The following is a 14,935-nucleotide window of genomic DNA, read 5'->3' as shown; positions in this document are numbered from 1 at the left end:
TAAAGTTCTAAATATATGTATTCAAACATTTATTTGCCTTGACTCAGGATGTTCAACATTCCTTATTTCAGACAGTCAGTTTCATATTTTGGGATAATGCATATGAATAAATCAATTTTTTTCTTACCTTAAAATTTGACTTTTTCCCTGTGGGCTGTTAGGCTCGCGGGGGCTGAAAATGCTTCATTTTATTGCGTCATTCTTGGTGTGGACTTTTTTGGCGCAAATTTTTTTTTTCTGTTTCCGGCTTCATACGTGTCGCCGGAAGTTGCGTAATTTTTGACGTTCTTTTGCGCCAAAAGTGTCGGCGTTCCGGATGTGGCGTCATTTTTGGCGCCAAAAGCCATTTAGGCGCCAAATAATGTGGACGTCATTTTTGGCGCTAAAAAAATATGGGCGTCACTATTGTCTCCACATTATTTAAGTCTCATTATTTATTCCTTCTGGTTGCTAGAAGCTTGTTCACTGGCATTTTTTCCCATTCCTGAAACTGTCATTTAAGGAATTTGATCAATTTTGCTTTATATGTTGTTTTTTCTATTACATATTGCAAGATGTCCCACGTTGCAACTGAGTCAGAAGATACTTCTGGAAAATCGCTGCCTGGTGCTGGAGCTACCAAAGCTAAGTGTATCTGCTGTAAACTTATGGTATCTGTTCCTCCAGCTGTTGTTTGTACTGTTTGTCATGACAAACTTGTTAATGCAGATAATATTTCCTTTAGTACTGTTACATTACCTGTTGCTGTTCCGTCAACATCTAATACTCAGAGTGTTCCTGATAACATAAGAGATTTTGTTTCTAAATCCATTAAGAAGGCTATGTCTGTTATTCCTTCTTCTAGTAAACGTAAAAAATCTTTTAAAACTTCTCATTTTTCAGATGAATTTTTAAATGAACATCATCATTCTGATTCTGATAATGGTTCTTCTGGTTCAGAGGATTCTGTCTCAGAGGTTGATGCTGATAAATCTTCATATTTATTTAAAATGGAATTTATTCGTTCTTTACTTAAAGAAGTCCTAATTGCATTAGAAATTGAGGATTCTGGTCCTCTTGATACTAAATCTAAACGTTTAGATAAGGTTTTTAAATCTCCTGTAGTTATTCCAGACGTTTTTCCTGTCCCTAGTGCTATTTCTGAAGTAATTTCCAGGGAATGGAATTATTTGGGTAATTCATTTACTCCTTCTAAACGTTTTAAGCAATTATATCCTGTGCCATCTGACAGATTAGAGTTTTGGGACAAAATCCCTAAGGTTGATGGGGCTGTCTCTACTCTTGCTAAGCGTACTACTATTCCTACGGCAGATGGTACTTCCTTTAAGGATCCTTTAGATAGGAAAATTGAATACTTTCTAAGAAAAGCTTACTTGTGTTCAGGTAATCTTCTTAGACCTGCTATATCTTTAGCGGATGTTGCTGCAGCTTCAACTTTTTGGTTAGAAGCTTTAGCGCAACAAGTAACAGATCATAATTCTCATAGCATTATTCTTCTTCTTCAACATGCTAATAATTTTATTTGTGATGCTATCTTTGATATCATTAGAGTTGATGTCAGGTATATGTCTCTAGCTATTTTAGCTAGAAGAGCTTTATGGCTTAAAACTTGGAATGCTGATATGTCTTCTAAGTCTACTCTGCTTTCCCTTTCTTTCCAGGGTAATAAATTGTTTGGTTCTCAGTTGGATTCTATTATCTCAACTGTTACTGGAGGGAAAGGAACTTTTTTACCACAGGATAAAAAATCTAAAGGTAAATTTAGGTCTAATAATCGTTTTCGTTCCTTTCGTCACAACAAGGAACAAAAACCTGATCCTTCATCCTCAGGAGCGGTATCAGTTTGGAAACCATCTCCAGTCTGGAATAAATCCAAGCCTTTTAGAAAATCAAAGCCAGCTCCTAAGTCCACATGAAGGTGCGGCCCTCATTCCAGCTCAGCTGGTAGGGGGCAGATTACGTTTTTTCAAAGAAATTTGGATCAATTCCGTTCACAATCTTTGGATTCAGAACATTATTTCAGAAGGGTACAGAATTGGCTTCAAGATAAGGCCTCCTGCAAAGAGATTTTTTCTTTCCCGTGTCCCAGTAAACCCAGCGAAGGCTCAAGCATTTCTGAAATGTGTTTCAGATCTAGAGTTGGCTGGAGTAATTAACAGGGACTGGGGTTTTATTCAAATCTCTTCATTGTACCAAAGAAGGAGAATTCCTTCAGACCAGTTCTGGATCTAAAAATATTGAATCGTTATGTAAGGATACCAACATTCAAAATGGTAACTGTAAGGACTATCCTGCCTTTTGTTCAGCAAGGGCATTATATGTCTACAATAGATTTACAGGATGCATATCTGCATATTCCGATTCATCCAGATCACTATCAGTTTCTGAGATTCTCTTTCCTAGACAAGCATTACCAGTTTGTGGCTCTGCCGTTTGGCCTAGCTACAGCTCCAAGAATTTTTACGAAGGTTCTCGGTGCCCTTCTGTCTGTAATCAGAGAACAGGGTATTGTGGTATTTCCTTATTTGGACGATATCTTGGTACTTGCTCAGTCTTCACATTTAGCAGAATCTCAAACTTGTGTTGTTTCTTCAACATCATGGTTGGAGGATCAATTTACCAAAAAGTTCATTGATTCCTCAGACACAGGTAACCTTTTTAGGTTTCCAGATAGATTCAGTGTCCATGACTCTATCTTTGACAGACAAGAGACGTCTAAAATTGATATCAGCTTGTCGAAACCTTCAGTCACAATCATTCCCTTCGGTAGCCTTATGCATGGAAATTCTAGGTCTTATGACTGCTGCATCGGACGCGATCCCCTTTGCTCGTTTTCACATGCGGCCTCTTCAGCTCTGTATGCTGAACCAGTGGTGCAGGGATTACACAAAGATATCTCAATATCTTTAAAACCGATTGTACGACACTCTCTGACGTGGTGGACAGATCACCATCGTTTAGTTCAGGGGGCTTCTTTTGTTCTTCCGACCTGGACTGTAATTTCAACAGATGCAAGTCTTACAGGTTGGGGAGCTGTGTGGGGGTCTCTGACAGCACAAGGGGTTTGGGAATCTCAGGAGGTGAGATTACCGATCAATATTTTGGAACTCCGTGCAATTTTCAGAGCTCTTCAGTCTTGGCCTCTTCTAAAGAGAGAATCGTTCATTTGTTTTCAGACAGACAATGTCACAACACTGGCATACATCAATCATCAAGGAGGGACTCACAGTCCTCTGGCTATGAAAGAAGTATCTCGAATTCTGGTATGGGCGGAATCCAGCTCCTGTCTAGTTTCTGCGGTTCATATCCCAGGTATAGACAATATGGAAGCGGATTATCTCAGTCGCCAAAAGTTACATCCGGGGCGAATGGTCTCTTCACCCAGAGGTATTTCTTCAGATTGTACAAATGTGGGGTCTTCCAGAAATAGATCTGATGGCTTCTCATCTAAACAAGAAACTTCCCAGGTATCTGTCCAGACCCAGGGATCCTCAAGCGGAAGCAGTGGATGCGTTGTCACTTCCTTGGAAGTATCATCCTGCCTATATCTTTCCGCCTCTAGTTCTTCTTCCAAGAGTAATCTCCAAGATTCTGAAGGAATGCTCGTTTGTTCTGCTGGTGGCTCCAGCATGGCCTCACAAGTTTTGGTATGCGGATCTTGTCCGGATGGCCTCTTGCCAACCGTGGACTCTTCCGTTAAGACCAGACCTTCTATTGCAAGGTCCTTTTTTCCATCAGGATCTCAAATCCTTAAATTGATATAGGTATGGAGATTGAACGCTTGATTCTCAGTCATAGAGGTTTCTCTGACTCCGTAATTAATACTATGTTGCAGGCTCGTAAATCTGTATCTAGGATGATATATTATCGAGTCTGGAAGACTTGCATTTTTTGGTGTTTTTCTCATCTTTTTTTTCTTGGCATTCTTTTAGAATTCCTAGAATTTTAGTTTCTTCAGGATGGTTTGGATAAGTTTTGTCTGCAAGTTCCTTAAAAGGACAAATCTTTGCTCTTTCTGTTCTTTTTCACAGAAAGATTGCTAGTTTTCCTGATTTGTATTGTTTTGTACAAGCTTTGGTTCGTATAAAACTTATTAAGTCAATCTCTCCTCCTTGGAGTTTGAATTTGGTTCTGGGGGCTCTTCAAGCTCCTCCGTTTGTACCTATGCATTTTCTGGACATTAAATTACTTTCTTGAAAGTTTTGTTTCTTTTGGCCATCTCTTCTGCTAGAAGAGTTTCTGAATTATCTGCTCTTTCTTGTGAGTCTCCTTTTCTGATTTTTCATCAGGATAAGGCGGTGTTGCGAACTTCTTTAAAATTTTTACCTAAGGTTGTGAATTTTAACAACATTAGTAGAGAAATTGTGGTTCCTTCATTATGTCCTAATCCTAAGAATTCTAAGGAGAAATCATTGCATTCTTTGGATGTAGTTAGAGCTTTGAAATATTATGTTGAAGCTACTAAGAATTTCCGAAAGACTTCTAGTCTATTTGTTATCTTTTCCGGTTCTAGGAAAGGTCAGAAGGCTTCTGCCATTTCTTTGGCATCTTGGTTGAAATCTTTAATTCATTATGCTTATGTCGAGTCGGGTAAAACTCTGCCTCAAAGGATTACAGCTCATTCTACTAGGTCAGTTTCTACTTCCTGGGCGTTTAGGAATGAAGCTTCGGTTGATCAGATTTGCAAAGCAGCAACTTGGTCTTCTTTGCATACTTTTACTAAATTCTACCATTTTGATGTGTTTTCTTCTTCTGAAGCAGTTTTTGGTAGAAAAGTACTTCAGGCAGCTGTCTCAGTTTGATTCTTCTGCATATAATTTCAGTTTTTTTCATTATAAGTTTTAAACTTTGTTTTGGGTGTGGATTATTTTCAGCGGAATTGGCTGTCTTTATTTTATCCCTCCCTCTCTAGTGACTCTTGCGTGGAAGATCCACATCTTGGGTAGTCATTATCCCATACGTCACTAGCTCATGGACTCTTGCTAATTACATGAAAGAAAACATAATTTATGTAAGAACTTACCTGATAAATTCATTTCTTTCATATTAGCAAGAGTCCATGAGGCCCACCCTTTTTTTGTGGTGGTTATGATTTTTTTGTATAAAGCACAATTATTCCAATTCCTTATATTTATGCTTCACACTTTTTTCTTATCACCCCACTTCTTGGCTATTCGTTAAACTGATTTGTGGGTGTGGTGAGGGGTGTATTTATAGGCATTTTGAGGTTTGGGAAACTTTGCCCCTCCTGGTAGGAATGTATATCCCATACGTCACTAGCTCATGGACTCTTGCTAATATGAAAGAAATGAATTTATCAGCTAAGTTCTTACATAAATTATGTTTTCATACAGGTGGTGAGAGTCCACGATCCATTACTTCTTGGAATTACCCCTCACTACCACTAGGAGGAGGCAAAGCTCCCCAAACATCAAGAGCTCTAAAAAAAAAAAAAAAAATCCCATCTCACAGGTACCTAAGTCTTGTCTTTGCCTCGGCTGGAGGTGGTTGAAGAATGAATGTGTGCATTTGTTTCCCCGAAAAGAGAGGTTTTCAGTCTATGTTGAGGCCCGTTTTCCCCTCAGAGTACAGTGTTTGTTAGTGGAATGTATAATGGGTATGGCTGGTGGCTCTCTTTCACCTCATGGGAAAATTTGTCACAGACCTCCCATAATTTGTTAAAGGGACTTGTCTTTTGTCTCCTCCTATGGATCTACAATATACTCCAATTCCATAAGCTCTGTTGATATGTTTCAGTACTGTTTTGGTGTTCTACTGGTTTGCTGGTAGATGAGTGTCGGTATCGCAGAAATAGAGCTGATGGGTCAATTCCTGTCTAGTCTCAGCAGTTCTTATTCCGTGAGTGAACAACTTGGAAGCAGATGTGTTCAATCTGATTGTGGATATTTGGGGTCTCCCAGAAATAGATCTGATGGTTTCTTGTTTAGACAACCAATTTCTTTCAGAGGTACATGGACCCTCAGGCAGAGTTTGTGGAAGCTCTAGTTGCTCATTGTTAATTTCTTTCATGTTATTGGCAAGAGTCCATGAGTTAGTGACATATGGGATATACAATCCTACCAGGAGGGGCAAAGTTTCCCAAACCTCAAAATGCCTATAAATACACCCCTCACCACACCCACAATTCAGTTTTACAAACTTTGCCTCCTATGGAGGTGGTGAAGTAAGATTTCTACGTTGATATGCGCTTCTCAGCATTGTTGATGCCCAATTCCTCTCAGTACAGCGAATGTCAGAAGGACGTGAAGGGAGTATCACTTATTTGAGTACAATGATTTCCCTAAGGGGGTCTATTTCATAGGTTCTCTGTTATCGGTCGTAGAGATTCATCTCCTACCTCCCTTTTCAGATCGACGATATACTCTCAATTTACCATTACCTCTACTAATAACTGTTTTAGTACTGGTTTGGCTATCTGCTATATGTGGATGGGTGTCTTTTGGTATGTTTTTTTATTAATTAAGACACCTCGGCTATGGTCTGGCACTTTATGCATTTATATAAAGTTCTAAATATATGTATTGTACTTATATTTGCCATGAGTCAGGTTCATGTATTTCCTTCAGCAGACTGTCAGTTTCATATTTGGGGAATTTAAACATTTTAAGAAATTTATATCTTACCTAGGGTTTAGTCTTTTTTTCAATTGACTACTTCTTGCTATTGCGGGTATTAGGCCCTCGGGCGCGTCAAATGCTAAACTTTATTGCGTCATTCTTGGCGCGAAAATATTTTTGGCGCGATAAAAGACGTTTATGACGCAACTTCGTCATTTCCGGCGTCATACGTGACGCCGAGACCTTTCACATGGCGGCGTCATTAGTGACGCGAGTGTGTCATTTCCGGTTATTTTTGGCGCCAAAAAAGTTTACGTTACGTTGTGCGTCATACTTGGCGCCACATTTTTTTCATTATTTCAATACCCCATTGATGTTTGCCTCTTGCTTTTTTCTCTATCAGAGGCCTATGCTTTTGCATTTTTTTTTCCCATTCCTGAAAATGTCATATAAGGAAATAGATAATTTTGCTTTATATGTTGTTTTTTTCTCTTACATTGAGCAAGATGTCCCAATCTGATCCTGTCTCAGAAGTTTCTGCTGGAACATTGCCGCCTGACATCGGGTCTACCAAAGCTAAGTGCATTTGTTGTAAAAGTGTAGAAATTATTCCACTACATGTCATTTGTAATAGTTGTCATGATCAACTTTTACATGCAGATAGTGTTTCCATCAGTAATAGTACATTGCCAGTTGCAGTTCCTTCAACTTCTAATGTACATGATATACCTGTAAATTTTAAAGAATTTGTTTCTGATTCTATTCTCAAGGCTTTGTCTGCATTTCCACCTTCTAATAAACGTAAAAGGTCTTTTAAAACTTCTCATTTAGCTGATGAAATTTCAAATGACCAGCAACATAATAATTTATCCTCTTCTGATGAGGATCTATCTGATTCAGAAGATTCTTCCTCAGACATAGACACTGACAAATCTAATTATTTATTTAAAATACAGTATATGCGTTCTTTATTAAAAGAAGTGTTAATTACTTTGGATATTGAGGTAACCAGTCCTATTGACGTTCAGTCTAATAAACGTTTAAATGCTGTTTTTAAACCTCCTGTGGTTTCCCCAGGGGTTTTTCCTATTCCTGAGGCTATTTCTGATATGATTTCTAGGGAATGGAATAAGCCAGGTACTTCTTTTATTCCTTCTTCAAGGTTTAAAAAATGGTATCCTTTACCAGCAAAATCTATAGAGTTTTGGGAAAAAATCCCCAAAGTTGATGGGGCTATTTCTACTCTTGCAAAACGTACCACTATTCATATGGAAGATAGTAATTCCTTTAAGGATCCTTTAGATAGGAAGCTTGAATCTTATCTAAGGAAGGCCTATTTATATTCAGGTCATCTTCTCAGACCTGCTATTTCTTTGGCTGATGTTGCGGCTGCCTCAACTTTTTGGTTGGAGAATTTAGCGCAACGAGAATTGGATCCTGACCTTTCTAGCATTACTCGCTTACTGCAACATGCTAATCATTTTATTTGTGATGCCATTTTTGATATGATCAAAATTGATGTTAGATCCATGTCTTTAGCTGTATTAGCTTGAAGAGCTTTGTGGCTTAAATCTTGGAATGCTGATATGACATCTAAATCTAGATTACTATCTCTTTCTTTCCAAGGTAATAATTTATTTGGTTCTCAGTTGGATTCTATTATTTCAACTATCACTGGAGGAAAAGGAGTTTTTCTGCCTCAGGATAAAAAAACCTAAGGGTAAATCTAAGGCTTCTAACCATTTTCGTTCCTTTCGTCAGAATAAGGAACAAAAACTCAATCCTCCTCCCAAGGAATCTGCTTCCAATTGGAAGCCTTCCTCAAATTGGAATAAATCCAAGCCATTTAGGAAACCAAAGTCTGCCCCTAAGTCTGCATGAAGGTGCGGCCCTCATTCCAGCTCAGCTGGTAGGGGGCAGATTAAGGTTTTTCAAGGATTTTTGGATGAAATCTGTCTAAAATCATTGGATTCAGAGCATTGTCTCTCAAGGGTATCGAATAGGATTCAAAATAAGACCTGTGAGAAGATTTTTTCTCTCACGCATCCCTGTAAATCCAGTAAAAGTTCAGGCTTTTCTGAAGTGTGTTTCAGACCTGGAGTCTTCAGGGGTAATCATGCCAGTTCCTCCTCAGGAACAAGGTTTGGGGTTTTATTCAAACCTATTCATTGTACAAAAGAAAATTTATTCAGACCAGGTCTGGATCTGAAAATTTTGAATCGTTATGTAAGAGTACCAACTTTCAAGATGGTGACTATAAGGACTTTTCTGCCTTTTGTTCAGCAAGGACATTATATGTCCACAATAGACTTGCAGGATGCATACCTTCATATTCTGATTCATCCAGAACACTATCAGTTTCTGGTAATGCTTGTCTAGAAAAGAGAATCTCAATTTGTTGCTCTTCCATTTGGCCTAGCAACAGCTCCAAGGATCTTTTCAAAGGTTCTGGGTGCCCTATTATCTGTAATCAGAGAACAGGGTATTGCGGTGTTTCCTTATTTGGGCGATATCTTGGTACTAGCTCAGTCTTTACATACTGCAGAATCTCACACGAATCAACTAGCGTTGTTTCTTCGGAAACATGGTTGGAGGATCAATTTACTAAAAATTTTCTTGATTCCTCAGACAAGGGTCACCTTTTTAGGCTTCCAGATAGATTCAGTGTCTATGACTCTCTGTCTCTAACAGACAAGAGACGTTTAAAATTGGTCGCAGCATGCCGGCACCTTCAGTCTCAGTCATTCCCTTCAGTGGCTATGTGCATGGAAGTTTTAGGTCTCATGACTGCAGCATCGGACACGATCCCCTTTGCTCGTTTTCACATGAGACCTCTACAGCTTTGCATGCTGAAACAATGGTGCAGGGATTATACAAAGATATCACAATTAATATCCTTGAATCCCAATGTACTACACACTCTGACATTGTGGATAGATAACCATCGTTTGGTTCAAGGGGCTTCTTTTGTTCGGCCAACCTGGACTGTGATCTCAAAAGATGCGAGTCTTTCAGGTTGGGGATCTGTTTGGGGTTCTTTGACAGCACAAGGGGTTTGGAAATCTCAAGAGGCGAGATTACCAATAAATATTTTAGTTCTACATCTTCTCCTTCTGTGTCTATACCAGTTATGCCCGCGCAGGCGACCCCTAGTACTTCTAGCGCGCCAATGCTTGTTACTATGCAACAATTGACGGCAGTAATGGATAACTCCATAGCTAATATTTTATCCAAAATGCCAGCATTTCAGAGAAAGCGCGATTGCTCTGTTTTTAACACTGTAGAGCAGGAGGGCGCTGATGATAATTTTTCTGTCATACCCTCACACCAGTCTGAAGTGGCAGTGAGGGAGGGTTTCTCAGATGGAGAAATTTCTGATACAGGAAGAATTTCTCAGCAGGCTGAACCTGATGTTGTGACATTTAAATTTAAATCAGAGCATCTCCGCGCATTACTTAAGGAGGTGCTATCTACTCTGGATGATTGTGACAATCTGGTCATCCCAGAAAACTTGTGCAAGATGGACAAGTTCCTAGAGGTCCCGGTGCACCCTGATGCCTTACCGATACCTAAACGGGTGGCGGACATAGTGAATAAGGAGTGGGAGAAGCCAGGCATACCTTTTGTCCCTCCTCCTATATTTAAGAAATTGTTCCCTATGGTCGACCCCAGGAAGGACATATGGCAAACAGTCCCTAAGGTCGAGGGGGCGGTTTCTACACTAGCCAAACGCACGACCATTCCCATTGAGGACAGTTGTGCTTTCAAAGATCCTATGGATAAAAAATTGGAGGGTTTGCTTAAAAAGATTTTTGTACAGCAAGGTTACCTCCTTCAACCTATTTCATGCATTATTCCTGTCACTACAGCGGCGTGGTTCTGGTTCGAGGAACTGCAAAAGTCGCTCAGTAGGGAGACTCCGTATGAGGAAGTCATGGACAGAATTCACGCACTTAAGTTAGCTAATTCCTTTATTTTAGACGCCGCTTTGCAGTTAGCGAGATTAGCGGCGAAAAATTCAGGGTTTGCAATTGTGGCGCGCAGAGCGCTCTGGCTAAAGTCTTGGTCGGCGGATGTATCTTCCAAGACAAAATTGCTTAATAACCCTTTCAAAGGTAAGACCCTTTCTCCAACATTGGTGTGTCCGGTCCACGGCGTCATCCTTACTTGTGGGAATATCTCTTCCCCAACAGGAAATGGCAGAGTCCCAGCAAAGCTGGCCATATAGTCCCTCCTAGGCTCCGCCCACCCCAGTCATTCTCTTTGCCGTTGCACAGGCAACATCTCCACGGAGATGGTTAAGAGTATGTGGTGTTTAGTTGTAGTTTTTTATTCTACTATCAAGAGTTTGTTATTTTAAAATAGTGCTGGTATGTACTATTTACTCTGAAACAGAAAGAGATGAAGAATTCTGTTTGTGAGAGGAAGATGATTTTAGCAGACAGTAACTAAAATCCTTTGCTGTTTCCACATAGGACTGTTGAGATGAAGTAACTTCAGTTGGGGGAAACAGTTAGCAGACTTTTCTGCTTAAGGTATGACTAGCCATATTTCTAACAAGACTGTGTAATGCTGGAAGGCTGTCATTTCCCCTCATGGGGACCGGTAAGCCATTTTCTTTGTCTCAAGCAGAATAAAGGGCTTAATATGGGCTATAAAACTGGTAGACACTTTTATGGGCAGAATCGATTGCTTTATTTGGACATTTTATACATGTTTATGCTGGTATTTTACATTTATAAACTTGGGGAACGTTTTTTAACGTCAGGCACTATGTTAGACACCTTTTCCAGTCAGGAAGGGCCTTCCCAGTTGTAGGCTGAGCCTCATTTTCGCGCCATTACTGCGCAGTTGTTTTTGAGAGCAAGACATGCAGATGCATGTGTGAGGACCTGAAAATAGTTGGAAAAGTTCCTAGAAGGCGTCATTTGGTATCGTATTCCCCTCTGGGTTTGGTAGAGTCGCAGCAGAGGCTGTAGCTGGGACTGTAGAGGGGTTAAAACTGTAACCGGCTCCGGTTTCGTTATTTTAAGGGTTAAAGCTTAAAATTGGTGTGCAATACTTTTAATGCTTTAAGACACTGTGGTGAAATTTTGGTAAATTTTGAACAATTCCTTCATATTTTTTCACATATTCAGTAATAAAGTGTGCTCTGTTTAAAATTTAAAGAGACAGTAACGGTTTTGATTTAAAACGGTTTGTGTTTTGCTGACAAGTTCAAGACTGTTTAACATGTCTGTGCCTTCAGATAAGCTATGTTCTATATGTATGAAAGTCAATGTGTCTCCCCCTTCTAAATTATGTGATAATTGTGCTAAAGCGTCCAAACAAAGTAAGGACAGTACTGTCACAGATAATGAAGTTGCCCAAGATGATTCATCAGATGAAGGGAGTAGACATGGTTCTACATCATCTCCTTCTGTGTCTACACCAGTTTTGCCCACGCAGGAGGCACCTAGTACTTCTAGCGCGCCAATGCTTATTACCATGCAACAATTGACGGCTGTAATGGATAACTCCATAGCAAATATTTTATCCAAAATGCCTGCATATCAGAGAAAGCGCGATTGCTCTGTTTTAAACACTAAAGAGCAGGAGGGCGCTGATGATAATTGTTCTGTCATACCCTCACACCAATCTGAAGGGGCCATGAGGGAGGTTTTGTCAGATGGGGAAATTTCAGATTCAGGAAAAATTTCCCAACAGGCTGAACCTGATGTTGTGACATTTAAATTTAAATTAGAACATCTCCGCGCACTGCTTAAGGAGGTGTTATCTACTCTGGATGGTTGTGACAACCTGGTCATTCCAGAAAAATTATGCAAGATGGACAAGTTCCTAGAGGTTCCGGTGCACCCCGATGCTTTTCCTATACCCAAGCGGGTGGCGGACATAGTGAATAAGGAATGGGAGAAGCCTGGCATACCTTTTGTTCCCCCTCCTATATTTAAGAAATTATTTCCTATGGTCGACCCCAGAAAGGACTTATGGCAGACAGTCCCTAAGGTCGAGGGGGCAGTTTCTACTCTAAACAAGTGCACTACTATTCCTATCGAGGATAATTGTGCTTTCAAAGATCATATGGATAAAAAAATGGAGGGTTTGCTTAAAAAGATTTTTATACAGCAAGGTTACCTTCTTCAACCCATTTTGTGCATTGTTCCTGTCACTACAGCAGCGTGGTTCTGGTTCGAGGAACTAGAAAAGTCGCTCAGTAGAGAGACTCCATATGAGGAGGTTATGGACAGAGTTCACGCACTTAAGTTGGCTAACTCTTTTATTTTATATGCCGCTTTGCAATTAGCTAGATTAGCGGCGAAAAATTCAGGGTTTGCAATTGTGGCGCGCAGAGCGCTTTGGCTAAAGTCTTGGTCAGCGGATGTATCATTCAAGACAAAATTGCTTAATATCCCCTTTAAGGGTAAAACTCTCTTTGGGCCAGAATTGAAAGAGATTATCTCAGACATCACTGGGGGAAAGGGCCACGCCCTCCCACAAGATAGGCCTTTCAAAGCCAAGAATAAGTCTAATTTTCGTTCCTTTCGTAATTTCAGGAACGGACCGGGCTCTAATTCTGCATCCTCTAAACAAGAGGGTAATACCTCACAGACCAAACCAGCCTGGAAACCGATGCAAGGCTGGAACAAGGGTAAGCAGGCCAAGAAGCCTGCCGCTGCTAACAAAACAGCATGAAGGAGTAGCCCCCGATCCGGGACCGGATCTAGTAGGGGGCAGACTCTCTCTCTTTGCTCAGGCTTGGGCAAGAGATGTTCAGGATCCCTGGATGCTAGAAATAGTTTCTCAGGGTTATCTTCTGGAATTCAAGGAACTACCCCCAAGGGGAAGGTTCCACATGTCTCACTTATCCTCAAACCAAATAAAGAGACAGGCATTCTTACATTGTGTAGAAGACCTGTTAAAGATGGGAGTGATACACCCAGTTCCAACGGCGGAACAAGGAATGGGATTTTACTCAAATCTGTTTGTGGTTCCCAAAAAAGAGGGAACTTTCAGACCAATCCTGGATCTAAAGATCCTAAACAAATTTCTCAGAGTACCATCGTTCAAGATGGAAACCATTCGAACGATTCTACCCACAATTCAGGAAGGTCAATTTATGACTACCGTGGATCTAAAGGATGCGTATCTACATATCCCTATCCACAAGGAACATCATCAGTTCCTAAGGTTCGCCTTTCTGGACAAACATTACCAGTTTGTTGCCCTCCCATTCGGGTTAGCCACTGCTCCAAGGATTTTCACAAAGGTACTCGGATCCCTTCTAGCGGTTCTAAGACCAAGGGGCATTGCAGTAGTACCGTACTTGGACGACATTCTAGTACAAGCGTCGTCTCTTTCAAAGGCAAAGGCTCACACAGACATCGTTCTGGCCTTTCTCAGATCTCACGGATGGAAGGTGAACATAGAAAAAAAGTTCCCTGTCTCCGTCGACAAGAGTTCCCTTCTTGGGAACAATAATAGATTCCTTAGAAATGAGGATTTTCTTGACAGATGTCAGAAAGTCAAAACTTCTAAACGCTTGTCAAGTTCTTCATTCTATTCCTCGTCCTTCCGTAGCTCAGTGCATGGAAGTAGTAGGATTGATGGTTGCAGCAATGGACATAGTTCCTTTTGCGCGAATTCATCTAAGACCATTACAACTGTGCATGCTGAAACAGTGGAATGGGGATTATACAGACTTGTCTCCAGTGATTCAAGTAGATCAGAAGACCAGAGACTCACTCCGTTGGTGGCTAACCCAGGATCACATATCCCAGGGAATGAGCTTCCGCAGTCCAGAGTGGGTCATCGTCACGACCGACGCCAGCCTAGTGGGCTGGGGCGCGGTCTGGGAATCCCTGAAAGCTCAGGGACTGTGGTCTCGGGAAGAGTCTCTTCTCCCGATAAACATTCTGGAACTAAGAGCGATATTCAATGCTCTCCAGGCTTGGCCTCAGCTAGCAAAGGCCAGATTCATAAGATTCCAATCAGACAACATGACGACTGTAGCGTATATCAATCATCAGGGGGGAACAAGGAGTTCCCTGGCGATGAAAGAAGTGACCAAAATAACCCAATGGGCGGAGAATCATTCCTGCCACCTATCTGCGATCCACATTCCAGGTGTGGAAAACTGGGAAGCGGATTATTTGAGTCGTCAGACATTCCATCCGGGGGAGTGGGAACTCCACCCGGAGATCTTTGCCCAGTTGACGCAACTATGGGGCATTCCAGATATGGATCTGATGGCGTCCTGTCAGAACTTCAAGGTTCCTTGCTACGGGTCCAGATCCAGGGATCCCAAGGCGACTCTAGTGGATGCACTAGTAGCGCCTTGGACCTTCAACCTAGCTTAT

The 14,935-nt window shown here is 40.9% G+C and overlaps 1 protein-coding gene across 1 annotated transcript in view; it reads left to right on the top strand.

The window, feature by feature from the left end:
- ZC3H13 (zinc finger CCCH-type containing 13) overlaps positions 1-14,935 on the top strand; it is a gene marked incomplete in the record, with an annotated part of 366,958 nt that overhangs the window by 123,444 nt on the left and 228,579 nt on the right.

This window comes from Bombina bombina, chromosome 3 (assembly GCF_027579735.1).
Source record: "Bombina bombina isolate aBomBom1 chromosome 3, aBomBom1.pri, whole genome shotgun sequence".
Lineage (NCBI taxonomy): Eukaryota > Metazoa > Chordata > Amphibia > Anura > Bombinatoridae > Bombina > Bombina bombina.
Note: the sequence above shows the minus strand (reverse complement) of the source record. Positions and strands in the feature narration are given on the sequence as shown.